At 44.0% G+C, this 23,049-nt stretch overlaps 1 pseudogene; it reads right to left on the bottom strand.

Annotated features, from left to right (window-relative positions):
* Positions 1-9,100: 9,100 nt before the first annotated feature.
* LOC132516006 (heterogeneous nuclear ribonucleoprotein H-like) lies at positions 9,101-10,522 on the bottom strand (annotated as a pseudogene).
* Between the last annotated feature and the right edge of the window lie 12,527 nt (positions 10,523-23,049).

Genomic DNA, 23,049 nt, shown 5'->3' with positions numbered 1-23,049 from the left:
CTTGTTGACTGAAGAAAAACGCACAACCTAAAAGTTGTGCGTTATATTTTATTCAGGGACATTACTGGGGACTCTAGCCCAGGAGACAGCCTCTCAGGCAGCTCTGAGGAACTGTTCCAAAGAGGTGAGGGAGGAACCAGGATACACAGGCGTTTTTGCTGAAAAACAAACCAACCAACCGTGTAGTGGAACATCGAAAGATTACTACTAATCACAAAAAACAGACATCTCAATTTCAGTGCTTCTCTACGTATGGGAAGAGGCAAGAGTCTGTGCTCATTGAAATGATGCCTTTGATATACATCTTAACTATGTAGGACCAGTACTCTGTTTTTCTCCACCCTAAATTCCCCTCAGGGCACACCATCCTGAGGGTGGCTGGGTGGCTGGTGACTTGACGGTGGCAACATTCTTTGTTTACTGAAATGGCAGGTGACATTCTTTGTCCACAGCCTACACACAGTCTTGATTTGTCACCTGTGTAGGAAAGGCCTTCTAGGCCTTTATTCCAGTTACTCTTGTGGAATTACAAATTACCCCAAAACTTGGCACCTTAAAACCACCATATCATTTTACTTAAAAGGTCATGGCTGGGTCATTCTCACTCAGGGTCTTTCTTGTGGTCACAGTGAGATGTTAGCTGGAGCTGTGGTATCTGAAAGCTCAGCTGGGCTGACCGTGCAAAATGGCTCATTGACACGAGTGGCAGTTGACTTTGGCTGAATGGGCTGTCCACTAGGAAGTCCACACATGGCCTCTCTGGTTTGGCCAACTCAGGGTACTAGGACTTCACTCTTGATGTCTAGCTTCCCCCAGGACAAGCATCTCCAAAGAACCAGGTGGGAGCTGCAAGGTCTTCTCTGATCTAGCCTCAGAAGTCGTGTACCACTCCCACGGCATTCTATTGGTTACAGATGAATCATTAGACAGAGTAGACTCAAGGGAAGGGGAATTAGGCCCCACCTCTTGATGGAGACATGGCAAAATCATATTGTAGAGAAGCACATAAGGTGAGAGATGTTTTAGCCAACTCTGGAAAATAAAATCTGCCTCAGGCATTTAATCCAATGCTTCCCGACCTTTGTCACCTCATAGCACACACAGAAAACATAATATGTGTGTAGTTCATGACACACCAACTGGGAAGTTCTGACGGCCTCACTATCTATGATCAACAAAGCTTCCTTTCCCTACTTTATGGCTAGTGTACATCTGGGGACAAGATTTCCCACATGCTTCAGGGCCTTTTTTATTTTATTGAAGTATAGTTGATTTACAATGTTGTGTTTAATTTCTGCTGCGCAGCAAAGTGACTCAGTTATACACACACAAATACATACATATTCTTTTAATATTCTTTTCCATTATGGTTTATCACAGGATATTGAATACAGTTCCCTGTGCTGTACAGTAGGACCTTGTTGTTTATCTATCCTATATGTAATAGTTTGCATCTGCTAACTCCAAACTCCCAGTTTTTCCTTCCTCCACCCACTACCACTTGGCAACCACAAGTCTGTTCTCTATGTCTGTATGTTTTTGTTTTGCAGATATGTTCATTTGTGTCATATTTTAGATTCCACATACAAGTGATATCATTGGTATTTGTCTTTCTCTTTCTGACTTACTTTGCTTAGTATGATAATCTCTAGGTCCATCCATATTGCTGCAAATGGCATTATTTCATTCTTTTTAATGGTTGAGTAGTATTCCATTGTGTGTGTGTGTATATATATATATACCACATCTTCTTTATCCAGTTTTCTGTTGGTGGACATTTAGGTTGTTTCCATGTCTTGGCTATTGTAAATAGTGCTACTTCAGGGTAATTTTTGAGCCAACAGAAAAGAAACTCCCCAGCTCTGACTCCACTCTGCTATAGGTTTCTATGTTATACGAGTTTTTGTCTCCAAAAGCTTTGAGATAGTTTTCCATCTTATCTTTTATAAACACTAAAAGAGAAAACATGCATTATTTGTGCATTGTATCTGCTTAAAATATATGCTGCCAGGGCTTCCCTGGTGGCGCACTGGTTGAGAGTCTGCCTGCTGATGCAGGGGACACGGGTTCGTGCCCCAATCCGGGAAGATCCCACATGCCGCAGAGCGGCTGGGCCCGTGAGCCATGGCCGCTGAGCCTGCGCGTCCGGAGCCTGTGCTCTGCAACGGGAGAGGCCACAACAGTGAGAGGCCCGCGTACCGCAAAAAAAATTTAAAAATAAATAAATAAATAAATATATGCTGTCAAACAAAAAGAATTGAATCGGAACGTCAAATATGTTAAAATTCATAAGTTTATAATGGTTTTAAAACAACAATGACCACAATAGGAACCATTATGGCAGTCTTTGGAGGTTTCCAGGGCACTAACTCATTCAGAAAACTGGATAATAAATGGAAAGAACAAAACATTTATTCTGCCTTTCCTATATGAACTACATTTCACGACATGTCTGTTATCATTGTATGAGCTCTCGACCCACCCTTCCTGGCTCTGTGTTGTGATACTGGTGCTGGACCCTGTGAATATTTCTCCTACGGCCACCAGTGTTAAGCTTTCGTCAGTAGAGGCCACTGGAAGGACACTGCAGGAGGAAGGAGTTTCTCTTTCTGGCTCCAGTGTGTCCTGCTTGTTCCTGCCATCCACGGTGGTCAGTAGTGTGGAGGACATCTCAGTGAATTTTAGCAGCACACCAGTGGCTTGTTCCTGCCATCCACGGTGGTCAAGAGTGTGGAGGACATCTCAGTGAATTTTAGCAGCACACCAGTGGCTTGTTCCTGCCATCCACGGTGGTCAGTAGTGTGGAGGACATCTCAGTGAATTTTAGCAGCACACCAGTGGATGGCTTCCTATGGAGCTTTGCTTGCCAGCCCTGGCCTAAAGTACTTCCATGAACTCCTCCACCATCCAGTGGGCTACAGCCACACTCTCTCCATCCTCGGGGATAGGGAGACCCTCTTCCAGTTTGTCACTCCCTTGGGTGCTCTGACTCAGCTCGAGAGCTATGGCTATTCCCTGTGCCTGCTATTCCTACATTCTTTAGAGTTTCTTAATCCCTACTGGTTAATCCTCTATTACTATTTAATAATTTCTTATATTAACATTTTTCTGTTCAAATCACTGTGTGGTTTCTGCCTCTTGTCTGGACCCTGACTGAGTCACATGGTAATCAAATCATTAACATGGGACTGTTCTTTTATATACAAGAAGACCAGCTCATAAATGTGTAAGGAATGACAGAATTAAAATATGTAACAGTGAAAAAACCAGATCTGGGCAATGATCATCAATGATGTTCGGCCATTCAGTAAGGTTGATGGGGAACCTAGTAATGAATGAAACAGGCTGATTTCACCTGAATTCAGAGGTGCATTTACCCTGAGCTGATATACTGTAAGTTTCAGCACCCCTCACTTGCATGGTCCTCTTCAAGACCTAGAACCTCATTTTATATTTGTAATTTATATTTCTTCCTCTTAAAGAAAGCTCCTCAAATTGGAAATTTTATTCTCCACATACCTGGATCTCTGTGTGAACTTACTGATCAACTTTAAGATCACAAAAATAAAGACAACCAAACATGATATGCCTCCTGCTGTGATGGAATAGGAAATAGCGCCATCCATGAAATGCTTTGCCCACAGTTTACACATTGATCAAGCATCAGATACAATGACTAGTTTATACAAACCAATGGGGATAGAAGAACATGTGAAAGATACCATGAGGATATAATAGCCAAATCCAAAACATGGGAGATTTTATAGGACAAGTTACCCCAATTTTTCAACAAATAAATTGCAAGTAAAAAAAAAAAAATGGGGGGTGGGGACAGGGTGGGAGGTCGTCATATAAATTTAAAAGGACTTGAGAAATAGCAGCAAAACTGACGTGTGTACCTTGTTTGGACCTGATTCAGATAAAATAACCGTTTACAGTATAATCAGAATTTTTATACTGACTGAATACTAGGTGGTATTGGGGAATTATTGTTAATTTCTTCTAGATGTGATAATGGTATGATGGATATATTTTTTAAAGAGCCCTTATCTCTTAGAGATATATGTTTAAGTATTTTTGAATGAAGTGATATAAACTCTGGGGTTGTTTAAAAAATAATCTAGCAGCAGAGAGTGGGATAGTAGAGGTTATAAAGTGCAATTGGTCTTATGTTGATAAATGGTGAAGCCAGGCGATGGGCCCATGGAGGTTCATTATAAATATATTCATTATTTTCAAACACACTTTAGTGTATGTTTTAAAATGTCATCATAAAAAGTTTAATGAAGTAAAATACATGTTAACACAGTTGATGTGTTATCTGTATATTAACAATAACCAAGTTCATTTCATATACTGCCGTTCACAGAACACTTTTCATGCATAACAACATAATCCTAACCTCAAGCCTATGAGATAGGTTTTATTATCCTCTTTTCATAGCGAACAGTTTCAGAGTGGTTAAGTCAATGGCTCAGAGGCCTGGAGCTAGCAGGAGGCAGAAATGCAATTCAGATCCAAGTCCTTGATTTCTAAATCCCATGCTCCACAGAAATGCTGAATCTTCCTGGTTAAGTCATTTCACTCCTCAGCCTTAGAAAAATGGGAACCTGCCTTTTTCTTAGTTGTTGGGAAATTCAAGTCTGATAATTTCTAGAAAAGTGCTTGGTTAATTGTCAAGTGCTCTCTAAATGTAGATTGTCATACACAGACTAGTTTTCTAGCAGGGGCCTCTGTAAAAGTGGAGAGCTCTAGGGGCTGGTCTCAGGCAACGCAAAGCTTACTCTTGGCCTCTCTTGTCTCCCTTTTCCGTCGACCTCCCCATATTCCAAAATCCATCCCTTACATCCCTGTTAACTGACGGTGGTTAAGATGCTTTTCCTTGTGGTGCACTCGGATGCTTGCCGTTGTCCCGGTGCGCTTTATTGTTTTGTAGCTTGTGGGAGCAGAGGCTCCGCAACAGCTGTTTGCAACTGAAAGTTTTATGGCTTGTTTTTAGGCAAAGTAAAAATGAGTATGAAACTGCATAGTATTTTCTGGTGTTGCCCAGAATCCTCTATTAGATTATTTATACTAAGCCGTTGGTACCCGTGAATTTTCATCAAGCAACACTGGAAAACAAATGAGACACTTTTGATTCTCCAGGAGGAAAAATAATGAAGTGCTACAGCTAAAATGGCTGACATTAAATAAGAACAACTACAGAAACAAAACACAAAAACAAAACTCTCTGAGGACTTGGTAAACAGCCATGTCAAAACGGCTGCATGCAAACGACCACTTTAAAACATCTCTCTCTGAAACACACATTTAATGATTGCAACGTAATTCTGCCAGTGTATTATTTAAACACTAAGAAGAGCACTTAAATATAACTATTCATTTTGTCTTAAAGATATAAGCTATTTCATTTGTAATTGTTTCTTTTATAATAACAGTTTTAGCTACAAATAACTTTGGAAGTCCCTTTACCTCTTTGTGTCTCAATTTTCTTAGCCCTAAGTTAGGAACAATAATAATGTCTATTTCATGGGTTGAGAAATTAGGCGATCATATGTGTGAAAGTACCTTGTATCTTGCTCAGGCACAAAATGTTAGTATCTCTTTGAATATAAGTACTTATTAAACTGTGTATTTAAGTCTATTATTGCCACAGAGACAGAGTTTTGTGGCCACCAGGACCAGCGTGGATGCTGAACACACATGGTACTGAAAACAGAGGCCTGGACATGTGACAAAACAGCATAGAATGTCGATGTTACAACCTCAGTGCTGAGTGTATGGCTATTCACTGCACATTGTTTTTCAACTTTTCTGAATGTTTAAAATTGTTCTAATAGGGGCTTCCCTGCTGGCGCAGTGGTTGAGAGTCCGCCTGCCGATGCAGGGGACACGGGTTCGTGCCCCGGCCCGGGAAGATCCCACATGCCGCGGAGCGGCTGGGCCCGTGAGCCATGGCCGCTGAGCCTGCGCATCCAGAGCCTGTGCTCTGCAACGGGAGAGGCCACAACAGTGAGAGGCCCGCGTACCGAAAAAAAAAAAAAAAAAAAATTGTTCTAATAAAATGTTGGGAGACAAAGTTAAAAATAGGATCTGGTGGTCCCTCTGCGCTGTCATGGCCATGAGCAGCCTCAGAGGAGTAAATGGAGATGAACTGTCCAGGTGTAAAAAAGCATTAAATGGGCACCAGGGAAGTAGAAATGGAGGTACCGGGAGCGTTGAGGAAGGTGGAGGAAGCAGCTCTTTCCTGATGGGTGGACATGGGGCAGGAACCCCAGCTCACAGAGGGTCTTTCTCCTGCAGCCAGGAAAGTTTGCATCACTTGGAACATCAATGTAGGACTTCTCCCGCCAGACAAGGCGTGATCATTTCCAGTTCTGCTTCCAGCCTGCCTGGGGCAACAGCATTACAAGCAATGACTCTGCTTTCAAAATGGAAAATTTCCATCCCGGGATTTCAACAGGCACTTCTGCAGTTCGGGAAAGGCACCGCCCTCCTCAAGAGTTGAATTAAATTGGAAAATTTCAGAACTGCTGTAAAAGTGAGTCTCAAATGTCCTGAACATAGTATATACATAACTACTAAGTATCGTGTGGGTGATTCATTGGAACTCTAATGCCTTGTTTCGGTTTAACGGATCACTCAGGACATTGCTTAGGAGAATGGTGCAGTATTTATGCCGAACACAGAGTAGAGGATTACTATCATAGTAGCGGTTCACAATTAACTGAGTTATGGTTCCCCTAAAATTTAGTCAAATGAGAGGATACATGTATATCTTAACTCTGGATGAAGGTTTAAATATTTTAAATATTATTAAAGCCAATAAACATCTGTCAAGCACGTATGAAGAAGTACAGCAAACACTCCTTTTTCTATAATGCATCAATTGTGTAATTTCAGGGAAGTGTCATATTCAAACCTTTCCAGGCACCATCTCTTTGCCTGTACTTCTCTGTAAGAACCATTGGGTGGATGTCTTCACAGTCATCCAAGTATCAGATCAGGGGAAAAGTTGAGACTCCATTCAGCTGGCTAGGAGTTGTTATTATTCTCCAGTTGTATTGTCTGAGTGATACAATTTTAAATAGTTTTTAAAGTGAAAATGCCAATGGTTTGGAAGGATGTAAACTGAAAAGTAAAGTCCATCTCCATACAACATCCCCAGTCTCGCTTCCCAGAGTTTACCCTGATAACAGATTTTTGCATACACTTCTAGAGAATTTTTACACATATGCAAGTGCATATGTGACCCAGATGTTGGCTGTCTACCTCATCTGTATGGCTTGACTCTCTTTTGGTCCCAGGCCATGCTTGACACAAGACTCAGCCCCTGATCAAGGGACATTTACAAGAAACCCAATCATACCAAATATATTTGATGTATAAAGTATTATTAAAGATTGATGGGGGGCTTCCCTGGTGGTGCAGTGGTTGAAAATCTGCCTGCCATTGCAGGGGACATGGGTTCGATCCCTGGTCCAGGATGATCCCACATGCCATGGAGCAACTAAGCCTGTGCGCCACAACTACTGAGCCTGCGCTCTAGAGCCCACGAGCCACAACTACTGAGCCCACGAGCTACAACTACTGAAGCCCACACTCCTAGAGCCCGTGCTCCACAACAAGAGAAGCCACCGCAACGAGAAGCCTGCACAGCACAACGAAGAGTAGCCCCTGCTCGCCGCAACTAGAGAAAGATCTCGTGCAGCAACAAAGACCCAACGCAGCCAAAAATAAATAAGTAAACTTTAAAAAAAAAAAAAAAGATTGATGGGGTTGGGGAGAAGGGTCACATTGCCTGGGATCAGCCTCTGCCTCTTGAACAAAACAAAACTATGTTCGGCATGCCTCTCCTCCATGGTATTGCCAGTCCATACTGGGCATTCTCCTCTTTGGCCCGTTCACTGTATCCTGCCAACACACACGCCCATACACACACAGACACACACACACTCACACACACACAGTCTCAGCAATTCCCGTCATGCCTGTTCCAAGGCCTCTGCATCCCCATCCCAACTCTTACCTTCTCCAGCCACCCCAGCTGAGTTGTAAGGATGCACTACATTTTATATAACCAGTCGCTTTTTGATGGACATTTAGGTTGCTTCTAGTTTTCTTTTGCTGTATTCAACAATGTGATAATTAATATCCTTAAAGATACATCTTTGGATACTTATGAGTTTGTTGTAAACTCTTAGAAGTACAGTGCCTGGGTCAAGAACACGTGCCTTCACAATTTGGATATATTTTGACAAACTGCTCTTTAAATTATGACATGAATGTACATTCCCATAATGCCTGGGATCGCCTGTTTCCCACACCTTGGCCAACACTGGATGTTACTAAACTTTATAATCTTTACCAATCTAATAGCAAAAAATAGTACCTTATTATCTTTTTTTTTTTTAGTTTTTAAAAGGAAGATTTATTCAACAAGTTTCACTTAGCGCAATACACCTAAAAGGAAAATCACAGTACAATGAAAAGACTTAAATCAAGGCCTCAGAATTTCATACAAACACCAAGACCAAAATCCTAAAGTATTGGTATTGCGTCTCAAATTTTCCTCATTAACTTAAAAAAAAGCTTAAACTTACGTGCCATAGAGGTTATTAAATGAAACTAGAATTAACAAACATGCTAAATGTTTCACTTTTAATTGTAGACACAGCTCCTATATTGAGTTTCACAAAAAAGCATGTCTTTCAACAATGCATCCAAACAGTGTTCAATGTAATGTGGTGTAAACACCATTTAACATAATTCAACTGCTTTAACCTAAATACACCTACTGCTTCAGTACATCCTACAATATAACTAACTTGAGAAAAGCTGAAAATTATTTAACAGTAACAGATTACTCAGCCTAGTTACATCCTAAATGAATGTTTGTGTTCAAAATTACGGAAACTTAAGTCGTTAAAACAATCCTGATTTCCACTTAGAGTAAGCATAAACCACAAGTTTGTATTGCAAAACTGTTAAAACTTAAGTTTTGTTTTTCTTTTAAAAAATGTTGACCAAGAGTCAGTGATCAGGATCAATTACATTCCCCATCCACCACTCATACTGGACATGCTAGACATCCCTCCCATTCCGTTCACTCCCACAGATGCTCGGCTTCCACTACCGTAGTAGCTGTTCACTGTTCCTTGGCCGCCTATGCAATGTTTGATTGAAAATCACTGGAGTTTTCCTGTAAAACTTGGTCATATCCACTCATGCTGCTCTGGCCACCATAGCCGCCTCCGTAACCACCACTCAGCTGCTGGCTGGCTGGGCTGCCATAACTGGACTGGTTTGACAAACCCATGCCTCCTAGCATTTGGCTACCGTAAGCACCACCGCTCGCTCCTGCTGTAGAATTCAAGAAGAGCTCTACATATCTGTGTTGCATATTTGCTTTGTCTTTTGACATAGCTGCCACAGCATCTTCATGAGCTGCAAACTCGACATCTGCTTCACCAGTTACTCTGCCATCAGGACCAATATCCGTATGTACTCTCACAGGGTTGAGTGGTGAAAAGAAATTATAAATGTCATTCTCAGTAGCTCTGGAAGGTAATCCCCGCATGTGTACACAGTGTCCTGTTGCGCTCTGGAAAGCAGAGCCGCCATCCCCGTATCTGTGATCTGACATTCCTGAAAAACAAGAATTGAGGTCTCTTCCAAATCTATCTGACTCAAATCCATGGCCATCATTATAGACATATAATCATCATAGCCTCCCTAACCTCCACCGTGAGCACCACGCCGCATGCTTTCAAAGCCAGCTCCTCCTCCAATGCCGTTATACCCTCTGCCAGCCCCAGGTCTGTCATAGGGACCTGGCCGCTGCATGGCCATAAGTTTTCGTGGTGGATCATAGTGAGTTCTAACTTCAGCTCGACTGCTCTTAAAGATTTCGATATACCTGTGCCCTATTCTTTCCTTGTGTTTTTTTAGAGCCTTTTCAGCTATTTCCTGTGAAGTAAACTGCACGAAGGCCTCCTCCGTACTCCTCCCCTGGAAGTCCACCGGCAATGTTATCCCATTTGGCACGATTTCCAACCCTGAGAAGAACTGAACAATTTCTTCCTTGCTACGTCCAAAGGGGAGTCCTCTAAGCCGTACAAAGCCATCATTGGCCGTGTCAGGACTATGTGGACCAGTATGCTTCAACACCCAATCCATTTCAACGTTGTTTGACTTGGATACTTCAACATATCTGTGTCCCATACTTTCTCTGTCTTTTTTCAGGGCCAATTTGACTTCATCTTCTGATTCAAGTTCAAGAAAAGCCTCGCCGCTCGGTCTGCCTTCTCTGGTGTAGATGAAACGAACACGTTGAGCCCCATTTTGAATTTTGCAGTCAGAAAAAAACCGCTGCACTTCGTCGGCCGAGCAAGACCAAGGCAAGCCCTGGACCTTCAACACGAGTCCCTCGCCGCCTTCGGTGCCCAACATCATCGTCTCTTAGGGGGTCCTGGCGTCGAAACAGCCTGCAAGACGGGGATGAGGGTCAGACCTGCACACACAACTTTGGTGCGGGTGAGAAGAAATCCCTTATTATCTTTTTAATCTGTACTTCTATAATGATGAGTGGGATTAAGCATCTTTTCATATATTTATTTGCCATTGTATTTTTTTTTCCTGTAGATGTCCTCTAGGTGTTGATACCAACAAATCCATCTCTTCTTGAAGTGATCTCTTTCCTTTGCTTCCAGGACACTTCTGTCCGGCACCTCTTTCTTGTTCCTTTGCTGACTCCTGCTTGTTTAGCTACCTCTGGAATGTTGCTGTCCTCCAGGGTTCCAGCCTCATCCTGCTTCCTTTTCATTGTACACGCTCTCCGCCTGTGATTTCATCTACTCATCCAGGAATAGTTACCTTTTATTGACCATTTCTTATGTTCTAGACATGCTACTAGGCATTCTAAATGCTTATTATAACTCTGTGAGGTCGGCGTTATCATCCCCAAGTTTACAGATGAGGAAACGGAGGTCACAGATTAACTTGCTTAAGATCACACATACCACCTGTAAATAATGGAGCTGGGATTTAATTCCAGAGCCGTTCCTTTCTAGCGCACAAGCTCTTTCTATCACTCACTTGCCATGTCCTCATTTATCATCTATAGGTAGAGCATCCCAAATCTATATTCCCACTTCAAGCCTCTCTCCTGGTCTCCAAATCCAATTCCTCAGTAGAAATCTCTACCTCGACATCTGCAGGAACCTTAGAGACAACATGCTTCCCCATGAACCTGCCCCTCCAGTGATTCCTTTCGTGGTTAGTGGGGCCTTCCAGCCTCCCAGACTCAGCTGATCAATCATCACCAAGTCCCATAGAAACAGCTCAGACATCTGAACTTTTCTCTCCTTCCCTCTGCTGCCCCTTAGCTCAGGGCCTTGCCATTTCTTGCCTGGAACGTTGCATACTTCCTAAAATATTCTCCCTGCCACCAGGCTCTATGCATTCTAGTTTATCCCCTACTCTGCTACCAGAGGTAGCTTTTTTCAATAAGCACAATAACCCATAAATGTTGATAATATTCTTTATCTCATAAGGCTCTTATAAGGAATAAGTGAAGCGATCTATGTAAGAAATGTAGCTCATGCTAATTCCTCAATAAATATTATCAAAATTTACTTTTTCCTCCCAAAAAGTAAATTCTGGTAACACGAATTCTTTTGGCCTGCATTATAAGGCCTAAAGGCCCATTGGATTCCAAGGGCCTGACCTACCACCCTCTCCTCTGGCCTCACACCTCTGCTCTAGTCAACAAAATTTCTCACATTTCATGTCTCTGTGCCTTTGCATAGACTGTTCCCTCTGCATGGAATTCTCTTCACTGCGCTTACTTCATTAGTGAGCTCCTTTGATTCTTTAAGATCTAGCTCAAAGGGCACTTTCCCCATGATGCCAGACCTGAATTCCTTTGATCAGGTTCCTGGGCCCCCTTTTTTTAAAAAAATATTTATTTATTTATTTGGCTGTGGCGGGTCTTCATTGTGGCACTTGGGATCTTTTGCTGCAGCACGCGGTCTTCTCTCTAGTTGCGGCATGCGGCTTTTCTCTTCTCTAGTTGTGGCGCGGGTTCCAGAGCTCATGGGCTCTGTAGTTTGCGGCACACGGGCTCTCTAGTTGAGGCACGTGAGCTCAGTAGTTGTAGCGTGCAGGCTTAGTGGCCCCATGGCATGTGGGATCTTAGTTCCCCAACCGGGGATTGAACCCGCGTCTCCTGCATTGGAAGGCGGATTCCTTACTACTAAGCCACCAGGGAAGTCCCCCTGGGCCCCTTCTTTGCACCCCTTTATTTACTTACAACATTGCGTTGCAGGTACGGCCTATCTCCATGACAAGGCTGAAAACAAGGGCTGTTTCTTATCCATCGTCATGTCCTCAGAATGTGGGACACAGGAAGTGCTTTCAAACTGTGTGTGGAATTAACATGCTTCTTAACATGTGTTACGAAGCACCAGTCATACCCTCCCATCTGGTAGAGCTAGTGCCCTGCAGGCAAGAGGCCCAGGCCCAGCCTCTTAAGTCTGGGCCCTGGGTGTGAGGCTAGATGAGTCACGTAAAACCTCTGAAACCTCATGTTTGGACCTGTATAGCCAACCTCAGCAGTCCCCCAGACAAGAAGGTCAAAGGTCATACATGAGAAAAGCCAGAATGCAGTCAAGATGCAAGATGTTAGAACTGTCAGCCAAAGCCAGGGGAGGAATGATTGTTTTAGGAAATGGAGCGATACCCGGAAAGAACGCAGGCATTGGAGGCAGATAGATGTAAAGCATTATGTTATCCTGTGCTCACACATTAGCCCTGAAATATCATCAGCTTGATACCACAAAGGGCTAGTCCCATTCAGTACAAGTCCACGATGGGGACAGGCGTCTGCCCTGCTCAGTCCTGGACCCATACTGATGACGTGTGGCAGGTTGGGGTCCCCGAAAAGCGGGCTCAGGAAGGAGATTAACGTGCAGGAAGTTGTTAGGGAGTGCCCCTGGGATCAACACCTACGTAAAAGTGCAGAAGGAGGGCTTCCCTGGTGGCGCAGTGGTTGAGAGTCCGCCTGCCGATGCAGGGGACACGGGTTCATGACCCGGTCCGGGAAGATCCCACATGCCGCAGAGCGGCTGGGCCCGTGAGCCATGGCCGCTGAGCCTGTGCGTCCGGAGCCTGTGCTCCGCAACGGAAGAGGCCACAACCGTGAGAGGCCCGCGTACCGCAAAAAAAAAAAGTGCAGAAGGAGACAGGATTGCGCAGAGGGAGGAGGTGAGCTGCAGTGCAGGCCTGGCAACAGCCTTGGCCTAACCCCCCGGGTCTCTGCAGCTTGAATAGCCCTGTAGCACTGTCTGGGGTTGGAACAAGATGGCTGGATCCTTATACCTCCGTGTCAGTCCCGGGGTAGACCACAGGCAAGGTGGCTCTCTGCAGCTGAGGTGATCCCTGCAGGGACTGACTGTGGAAAGCTGTCTGCAGACAGCTACTCCAGCCCCTGGGGCGACAAGTCTTTCCTGGAAGGGGATGTGAACAGTGCACGAGACAGCCATCATGTAGAGGGTCCACATCACAGAGTAGCTGCCTCCTCGGAACACACCCCGAGGTACTCAACTTGGACTTTCTTGCAGAGGCTGATCCCCAGCCCAGGATGTGAGCGCAAGTAGCTTATTTGGGCACATGGAAGTGAGATGGGGAAGGAACGGAAATCAATGTAGGGTGCTTTGTGGAACAGGATGCTGCTGGATGACCCTGCGAGACAGAATCGAACATGCCTGGAGTTATTCCACTCCGGGGCCAAAGGAGGGGTGGTACTTATCCACCGAATCCTGCATGTCATTATGCAAAGCCACTCCCGGAGGCAGTCACTTCCTGGCAGTTCCCACCTGTCTGGCCCACTTGAGCGGAGTTACGGGTGGGAAAAAGCACTGGCATGAACGGAGCGGTGAGCACCAGGCGGATGTGGGTCGAGCTGTAACAGAACCTGCCACACCGGGCAGGAGAGAGCCTGGGCAATCTTCCAGGAATATTATGTTGCCTCAGCCCAGAGTGACACATTCCCAAGCCCAAGGGTAGAGTGAGTGGCCTGATGCCTCTGTGATCGGGCCTGGAGGAGGCTGCCTTGCCCGTAGAGAGGGAGTGGGAAGTGGGTATTGCTGAACCCTGATAACGTTTACCTCCACCACTCCTACCTACCAGCTGTGTGTGATTGAGAAGTTGCTTTATCTTTCTGAGCCTCAATTTACTAATCTGTAAAGTGGGGAGAATAACACCTATGTCGTAAAAGTGTGATAGATGGAACTAATGCACATAGAGAATCTACCACAATGTAGCCGTACTGGTGATGTTCTGGGTCCCCATCTTGAGTCACGTGGTAGGTTCATTTTTATTCATTTTATCGTTATACGTAATAAGACACATATATTACCTATACCCTTTTTATTTATCAAATGTAACATTAAAATAATAAAGGACACTCGCTTGACATTATGTATTGTTGAAATTCTAAGATGAATTTCAAATATGTAAATATTTGACTATATAAATATTTAAAATATGCATTTATATATTTCTAAATAGTCTACCACAGTTTCTAGTAGATAGGGTGCACTTAGTTAATGGTATCTATTATTACTTGGGAAGTCCTGACAGTCAATCTCATTTATCACAGGCAAACAATGGATCTGGAATGTGAGTTACCCAGATAAAGAATCAGCTCAAGGGTCTGCTAGGAGAGGAGAGCTGACCTAGGCTTGTTGACTCACCATGTAAACACAAGTCATGGTAATTTACTAACAGCAAGACCTACTTCCTGCTGAGAATTGCAGCCCAGGCTCCAGAACTAGACCCAGAGGTCAAATATACTCGCATGGAACCTGTTTCCCTTTCCACTAACTTCTGAGTGATGAGACGCTTGCTTGTTGCAATGTCATCAAAAACGAGACATGGAAATTTCTCACCTGCCATAAGCTAGACAGAGCTTTTGAGATGCAAACCATATCCATTCTCAGAGGAGAGCAGTGGAATGGAAGAAAGTCACTTTCAAAGAACCATTCCCCTGCCTTCCCCCTCTATACACATGCTAAGCACACAGCTTTTGCAATCTGCCACGAAAACAGAATTTTAAAATAAACCCTTGTCTGTCTGCTCTCTCAAATCAGAATGGAGAGGAAAATGGATTTTTGTAGGGCGAATTTGTTCTCCCAAATTAGTTTCATTCACACACACACACACACACACACATCCACAAAATGAGGCATTCATTAATAGGCCAAATAATGGAATGAGTGAGTTCACCCTCAGCAAGACATTTGATGATTATGAGGACAGGCTTGAAGCTGCATAAAAAATAAAACTCACAGAAGCCAGCAGGTGGCACTTAATCATAATTTTTCCTATGATTTCTATTAATTGTTCAATATTCTTCATTCTGTCTTCCCAGTAAGACGAACGATGTGCTAATAGGGCATAGTAAGTAATGTTTTCCCTTTGAGATATTCAATAGGCTTGTTACATAAAATGCCCCCACCCACATAACTAGCCCAAGACCCATTTTTCTCATGCATATATTTATCATATCACAGTATGCATATGCATGCCCACGTATCTGTGTGCTTCCAAGCATGCAGCTCATTTGATAAATGTCTGAGGTAGAAGCTAACACCTTCACTTATCTCCAGAAGCAAATCCAGATCAAGGAACTGTTGTTCCTGAAACAGTCACACAAAATCATCTAAACCACGTTGTCTGCCAGAAATAGAAATGTAGAAATACCTCCAGGAGGCCGCTTGCCAATTTCCTTCAAGGCTCCTATTACAAGCATTAGCAAGGTGAATGACCCCTTCTAGGCTGTTCCGCCTCACCTGCCAATTCCTTTACTTTCTCTACCCCCTATTTTCCCCTCCTCTGTGACTTTCCTCCCCTTCATTCCCCCGACATTCGCACAAAGGCCTCAGCCTTTTCTGCTGCCTAACTCCCTTTCTTTATTCTGATTCTCCTGCTTTATTTGATCTCTCCTTTTCCCCCTTCAGTGCTGGTACCAGTCTCCTAAGTCTTGAAGGGGGACAGATGCTGCACCAGTCAGGGCTTTTGGTTTCTGACACCAGAAATTGACTCTGTTAAGCAGAAAAAAAAAAAATTATTGGAAAGCCATCAGGTAGTTAACAGAATAGACAGGAATCCTGGAGAATCTGGCTGGCCAACAAGCAAGAACCGAAGGAAACTAGCACCAGAGAGGACAGCCAAGGTCACACCACTGAAAACCACTCAGCTGGGACAGTGCCATCAGCACCACGGCCTCCAGCCACTAACGGTCACTACTGCCACTTGACTCTGCTGAAAAAACGTGCACTCACTCCAAGAGCTTGTTTTCGTTTCCTCCAGATTCCCAGTCCAGCCTGGAAGACCCAGTGCCAAGGCTGGGAGGACAGGCCTCATGAGCTGCTCTCCAAGAGCAGAGCTGTAGTTCTGGCTCAAGGTAGAGTGAGGTGGGGTGGTGCAGAGTCCAGGTGCTGCTAGCCCATTGAGAAAGCAGATCTCAAGAAACACTTGAGATTAGGAGATACCAGCTGTGACATCACTCATTTAAAATCCTCCCTGCTCCTGGTTTGCAGAAGGGAAGGTCTGTACTTGCAAGCTGAGTGGCAATAAGTTGGGGAAAAGGAGAGCTATTGAGCTGTTTAGAAATCAATTACACCAATTATGGAAAAATGAAGTGAAATTCAGCTGATGCTATAGCCCTGCACAGTCAATTCAATTATTTCACACATGCTTTATCCTAGACAAATCGAAGAGCTGTAGTTGCTAGTCTGAGCACCCTTTGCTTTCAGGGTCTATTTAAACAACTTAAGTCCCAGCTCCTAAGCACTATTCTTTTGACCTCCCACATCTTAACCCTTAATGGAACTACACGAGCTCCTTTCCAGGGATGAAATTTGTAACATGATTCCCAGCTTGGCGCAGGGGCCTCAGCTCTCATCCTGCCACCTGGTCCCAATTATGAGCTGGTTTGGGTAATTTGAGAGTTTGGAGGGTGTCTGTGCAGTAGCAGGAGGGTTTCCTAAGCACTTAGTTTCCCTTAGGATATCGAGCCCAGCTAGAAATAATGGATCCTTAATATTCTGAGTTATGAGGTGATTTTCGCTGGTTTTCCAAACAAGGGAAATAAAACATATAACTAAAACCACCTGGTGGCGTGTCTGATAACCACTGCCAATGCAGAGTAAAAAATGAAGGCAGTTGTCTATATCATTCAGGCAAAGCTCCAACTTCGCCTACAGATCTTGGGTGATTGCCTCAGTTTTTCCTCAGTGTTTTAACAAAGTGGGCCTGTGTTGCCTCAAGTTTCCTTTGTGATAGGTGACACCCAGGCAAGTCTCTGGGGGAGTCCAGCCCAGTTTTAAAGGGCCACACAAATATCTAAGTTTAAGGTGACTATTTTTTTTTAGTGTAATATTTATTGAGCATCTATTCTACCGAGGCGCTACAAATTCTGGGAAATCAAAACTGGATAAAGATTACTATCGAGTAAGATGCATCTCATCCAGCCAGTGGCATTCCAAGGTGGTGGAGGGTAAAAGAGTCAGCCCCTGTCTGGGAGGAGCATTTTGTCAGTGACATTATTTAGAACTGCCTTGGTGCATGGCGATAATACAAACCAGATGGTTTTTACTTGGTCTTATTATTACTTTTAAACTCTCTACCGACTAATACATGCCTTATTGCCTGCACCTGGACTAACTTTTCCTGCTGGCTCCCTCACCATAATCTTCTGCTTCCAACCACTCCCTCAGTTTAGGCTATCATAGGCACTCTAAGTATGGGCAGGAGAAAAAACTCACATTCGAAGATGTGAATGTGGCTGGAAAACTAGTGCCCATAGCTGCATGGTCATGAGTTTTATTGGCAGGTCAATGCTAATGTTAGTTGCTTAAACTTGATCTTTGTGGGGTCTGTCGGGCACGTCCCTCACCCACACTCCTTGAGTCACATTACCAGCATTTGTGAGCCAGCTCTTTTTTCTCACTAAGTTATTATTTCATGTCTTTGGGCCCAAGTGTCCTCATGTGGAGAGTATGGATGAAAATAGTCCTCCTTGGAAGGATTGTTGTCAAGATTAAATGGGAGAACACATGTGAAACAAATGTTAGCTGTTATTTTATCATTATTCTATTAAAAGGTATTACAATATGGTGCTTAATTCCAAGGAACAATTTTTTAAATCTTTCCATAAAATTTAGTTCAAGCTTATGAATTAGAAAGGTCATAAGCGGTAAGGAAAGAAACAAAGCCCAGGAGACAGAGAGAGGTGTGCAACCGGGCCAGTTATGCAGGTGCAATTCTGAGGGACCCTTGCCTGAGCACTGCCACCCACACTGATCCAGGAACGCCCAGGAGATGCGGGGTGCACCCTGGTCCCTTTCCTCACCCCAATGTTACCAATATTCACCACCATGCTTTGATGTTTCTTGCCTAAATTATTACACTGATGATTACCAAATGGTGACTTTCTAATACGATTATTTCTTCTGCATTTATTGGCTGACTTTCTACTGTAAGAAATTCTTCACATTTATATGTTCATTTCCATGACTATCTATAGGGACTCATAGACTTCTATTTTATTCAATGAGTTACCATTATTCATTTTGATCATCAAATTGTCCCAGATTTGGCCAATAGAAGCCCCTTCAAGATTGTTTCTGTGTCCTTTTGACATGTGCTCATCATTCTTGGAGAAATTCCTTTCATTCTGGTACAAGATGTTTCAGGGCCATCTTGTTCTTTCCCAGCCCCAGCCCTGGAATCAGCCGTTTGTCTAAGGAAACCAGGGTTCCTTGTGTGGGGAGTGGTGTTGAGAACCAAGATCTGAGCACTAAGTCTACTTGTTGCTACTTGGGGTGTCAGTCATCTTAGGTTCTTTCACTGGACAGAGCTAGAAAATATATATGTGTATGTATACACACATACATTTACATCTCTTTTCATCTATCTATCGATCTATGTACCTAAACCATAATTTACGCTGATAGCTCCGGTTTCAATCCAACAGCATGAGGTTTAATTTTGTTTCCCCCTTGCCTTATTTGTGCCTTCCTCTCCAACAGCGGTAACCCTGTTCCCACAACCTCAATATACTTCTATGTAGCCAATTTCTTATCCCACTGGATCATGGCCCCTGACTCATCCCTTCTCCAGTTTGCATCCTCCAAACTGGCTACCTCCCTCGTTCAGACTTTTTGGTAAAGAAAGAAAGGAAGGAAGCCAATAAATATTTTCCAAAGACAGGAAGAGAAAAGAAGAGAAGGGATGGGAAGGGAATGGAATACAAATGAGAAGGAAAAGAGCTGGGTTACCTTTTGATTTGCATTTTTAAAAGAGCACTTGGGCAGATTTGTAGAGAAAGAATTGAAAGGGGAACAAGAATGGATTCTCCTCTTACCCTTCTTGGCGTTCCTAGTATCTGGTAGCATGCGTTGAGAAAGGCATTAAGTAAATGTTTAGAGAAGGAAGGAAGTGGTGGAGGGGAGAAGACAAAAAGAGGCGGGGGGGGGGGGCGGAGGGCGGGGGGAGGCTTCCCCAGAGGGATACACCATAGATTAAACTTGTGCTTTCCTTTTTCTGCAGTAGAAGTTGCTTCTCTCTATAGTCAAGGACAGAAAATTGCACTGAAGTGTGTGTCTTCCTTGTTCTGTGAAGAACCTCTAAGTGGCTTCCTGCATTTGCTTCCATAAATGTAGGAGCGTTGGACCCATTGTCTTCTAGAAGAATTGTCCTGAAGCAGATACTCCTTGCTCAGTGACAAGTCACTCACAATCTCCCTTAGTTGTATAAATGTAGGACAAACTTTGTCTTGGGAGAAGTTTTAGTAGGTTGGTTTTTTCCCCCCTCCCTTCTCTTACCTCCTTCCTGGTAAAAACCTTCCCCATTCTTTCATATGCAGATTTGGACCTTCTGGAAGTAGAGGACCTGTTTACCTGAGAGTTCAATGCCTCCTGGGAGGGGAAGGATTAAAGTTTAAGTCCCTGATCCCTGAGGTTCAAAGTCAGGAATGTATCCCATGGTGGCATGACTCGGAGGCTGGGCAATAAAGTTCCCAGGAGGCAATAAAGTTCCCAGAAGGCAAGAGAGCAACTGGCATTCCTAGCGCTTGGTAGAAAGCTTTACCAGATGTCCAGGTCCTCATGAAGTCAGTCCTAAATTTACCTGGTGCCAGCTTGACACCAGGGAAGTGGCTCTGTGTGTGTGTGTGTGTGTGTGTTTGTGTTTGTGTGTGTATACAAAAGAATTGGCTGGCAAGAGCTGGAAACCAGTGGTGTTCTGGAACTGACAGAATTGATGGTTAATTTTTCAGGAATTTTCCAACCAGTTGTTAAATACAGCCATTATTAAATATTAAATTATGTAAACTTTTAATTAAATAGTTATATTAAAAACAAAGATAATAAATTCTCAAAACTCATCACTTACTAATTATTTTCTCTCATTTCACTATTATCTATGCTCTGGAGGTTATTTACATCCATTGTAGCTGTATGGTGGGAATTTTGTACATAACGGTGAGCTACTGTGCATTCCCAGCTCTGCATTCAGTGATGTCACATTGGTAGCTTGAAATCAGTCATGGTGAGAGTATTTATACCATGCGAATTGGCAAACTCTATTAATCAATGCTTCTTCCACACCCCACCCCCTGAGGGAGGCTTTGTTAAACATTTAGCAGCACACCCCTGACTGTAACCCTTGAGACTTATTGTTTTTTGTTTGTTTGTTTTTGATTTGCGGTACTCGGGCCTCTCACTGTTGTGGCCTCTCCCGTTGCGGAGCAACAGGCTCTGGACGCGCAGGCTCAGCGGCCATGGCTCACGGGCGCAGCCGCTCCGCGGCATGTGGGATCTTCCCGGACCGGGGCACGAACCCGTGTCCTCTGCATCGGCAGGCGGACTCTCAACCACTGCGCCACCAGGGAAGCCCGAGACTTATTCATTCATTCTGTCTTTCCTGGCTGAAGCACATGAGGTCCTCATGACTGAGCACACTCAGAGAGCACACACTGGAGGATCCAGAGCAGCGGGCTCAGGTACTACCACTATTCTCCAGGCTTGAATGAGTCTGGAATTGCTTCAAATTTCTGAAACTCTTACCTTCCATCAGAGAGACTCAACCACTGATCCAACTTTTCTTCTACCAAGTTGCAAAGTCACCATGTGGAAATATCGCTCCTTAGCCCAAATCTCTGCTGTTGTGTGTCCATGCGATGCCTACTATCTCTTGGGGAAGCAACAGAATGAGGGACCCCAGGATCTCTCTTCTGAGCAGTCCTGGCAGTTTGGTTGAAAGTATCCATCACTGAGCATTACTCTGGTGAGTGGGCTAGCCCTCGGAAAGATGCTTTTGCAAGACAAGGCAGGTCATCCTAGAACCAGTGGCTGATACCAGAGGAAAGGACTTTGCACATCTTCCATGTTTTGAATATGACTCACGTTGGCCAAGCTCTACTCAGCTGCCAGCATCTCTCTGCCCAGAGATCATACTAAGAGAGGCCCAGACTGGACTGGACACTTGTTTGCCCTCTGAGATCCCTAGACATAAAATGGTAGCTACAGATTTGTAGGGGGAAAGACTGGTTTCTCCCTTTGGACTTCCTGCTACTGCCAGTATATGGAGTGAGGTGCTCTGGGAACAGACTGGGCACATTATTTGCATCTCAAACTAGGTAGAGAGACATCCCACTTCAATAGGAAGGAATAAAGGAAGGAGGGAAGGAAGGGGGAAAGGAAGGGAGGGAGGGAGGGCAAAAATTAGGAAATTAATAAAGGGCACCAAATATTCTCCCTCAGACAGCTCCTTCCATAGTATCCTCCATCTCAATTCATAGTATCTTCATTTTCCAGTGGCTCAGACCTTGGTATCATGCTTGATTCCTCTCTTTGTCTCCCAGCCCCAATTCAGTCCATCATCACATACTTTCAGAATAACCCAGAATTCAACCTCTTCCTCACCATTTACCATGGCCACCACCCAGATCCAAGCCACCATCATGTTTCTCCTGCATGTTGTGTACCACCCACCCTCTCTAACCTCATCACCAGACACTTTGCCCTGGTTCACTCTGTCCCAGCTACTCTTGCCTCTATGGTTCTTGACTTTCCCAGACACGCTCCCACTTCAGGGCCTTTGCAGTGACGTTTGCTCCACGGGACACTCTTCCCCAGGAAGCCACGTAGCTACTCTCCCCTGCTCTTAGTTCATGACTCAGAAATCATTTTCTCAGTGAGCCTTCCCTGGCAACCCAAATCAAACCTTCCTATCCCCCCATACTTCATACTCTCCTTTACTACATTATTTTCTCTTATTGGATTTGATTATTATTTGTATATTGATCTTTTTCATTGCCTATCTCTACCAGTAGCCTGTGGATTCATGAGGGAACAGATTTTTATTTGTTTTGTTCACCTCCATATTCTAGAACAGTACCTGGTTTATGGTAAATCTCATTTCAATGATCTATTGATGCATCATAAACCATCCTAAAATGTAGTGACTTAAAACAACAGTTAATTATAATCTCACTATCCCATGGGCTGACTGGGCTCAGCTGGGTGGTTCTTCAGTGGGAATCTTTCACGTTTGCAGTCAAATGGCATCTGGGGCTGGTGTCATCTGAAAGACATGACTGACACATGATGCTGCCTGCTGGTTAGGAGTTCAGCTGTGTCTGTGGTCCTGAGTGCCTACACATGAGCTCTCCGAGTTCATCAACATCTCTGAAGATTAGCTGCCACAGGATTCTATAAGTATTTGTGGGAGGAAGGAAGGCATGAAGGGAGGGGAGATGGTGGGAGGGAAGAAATTAGAAGCTTTAGAAAGAAGGAAATGAGGAAGGGAAGGAGGGGGAAGGAAAGGAGAGAGAGGGGGAAAAATGGAACTCAGCTTCCGTTTCTGCACAATAGAATAAAACCCGTCCTTCTCCTGCCTAACTCTCCTTTCCCATTTCTCTCAAGTTGCACAGTGACCTGGCTTGGAAGCAGAAATTCATCTAACACTGCATATCAGAAC

Source organism: Lagenorhynchus albirostris, chromosome 2 (genome assembly GCF_949774975.1).
Source record: "Lagenorhynchus albirostris chromosome 2, mLagAlb1.1, whole genome shotgun sequence".
Lineage (NCBI taxonomy): Eukaryota > Metazoa > Chordata > Mammalia > Artiodactyla > Delphinidae > Lagenorhynchus > Lagenorhynchus albirostris.
The sequence above is the reverse complement of the archived record's forward strand: the minus strand, read 5'-3'. Positions and strand labels throughout refer to the sequence as shown.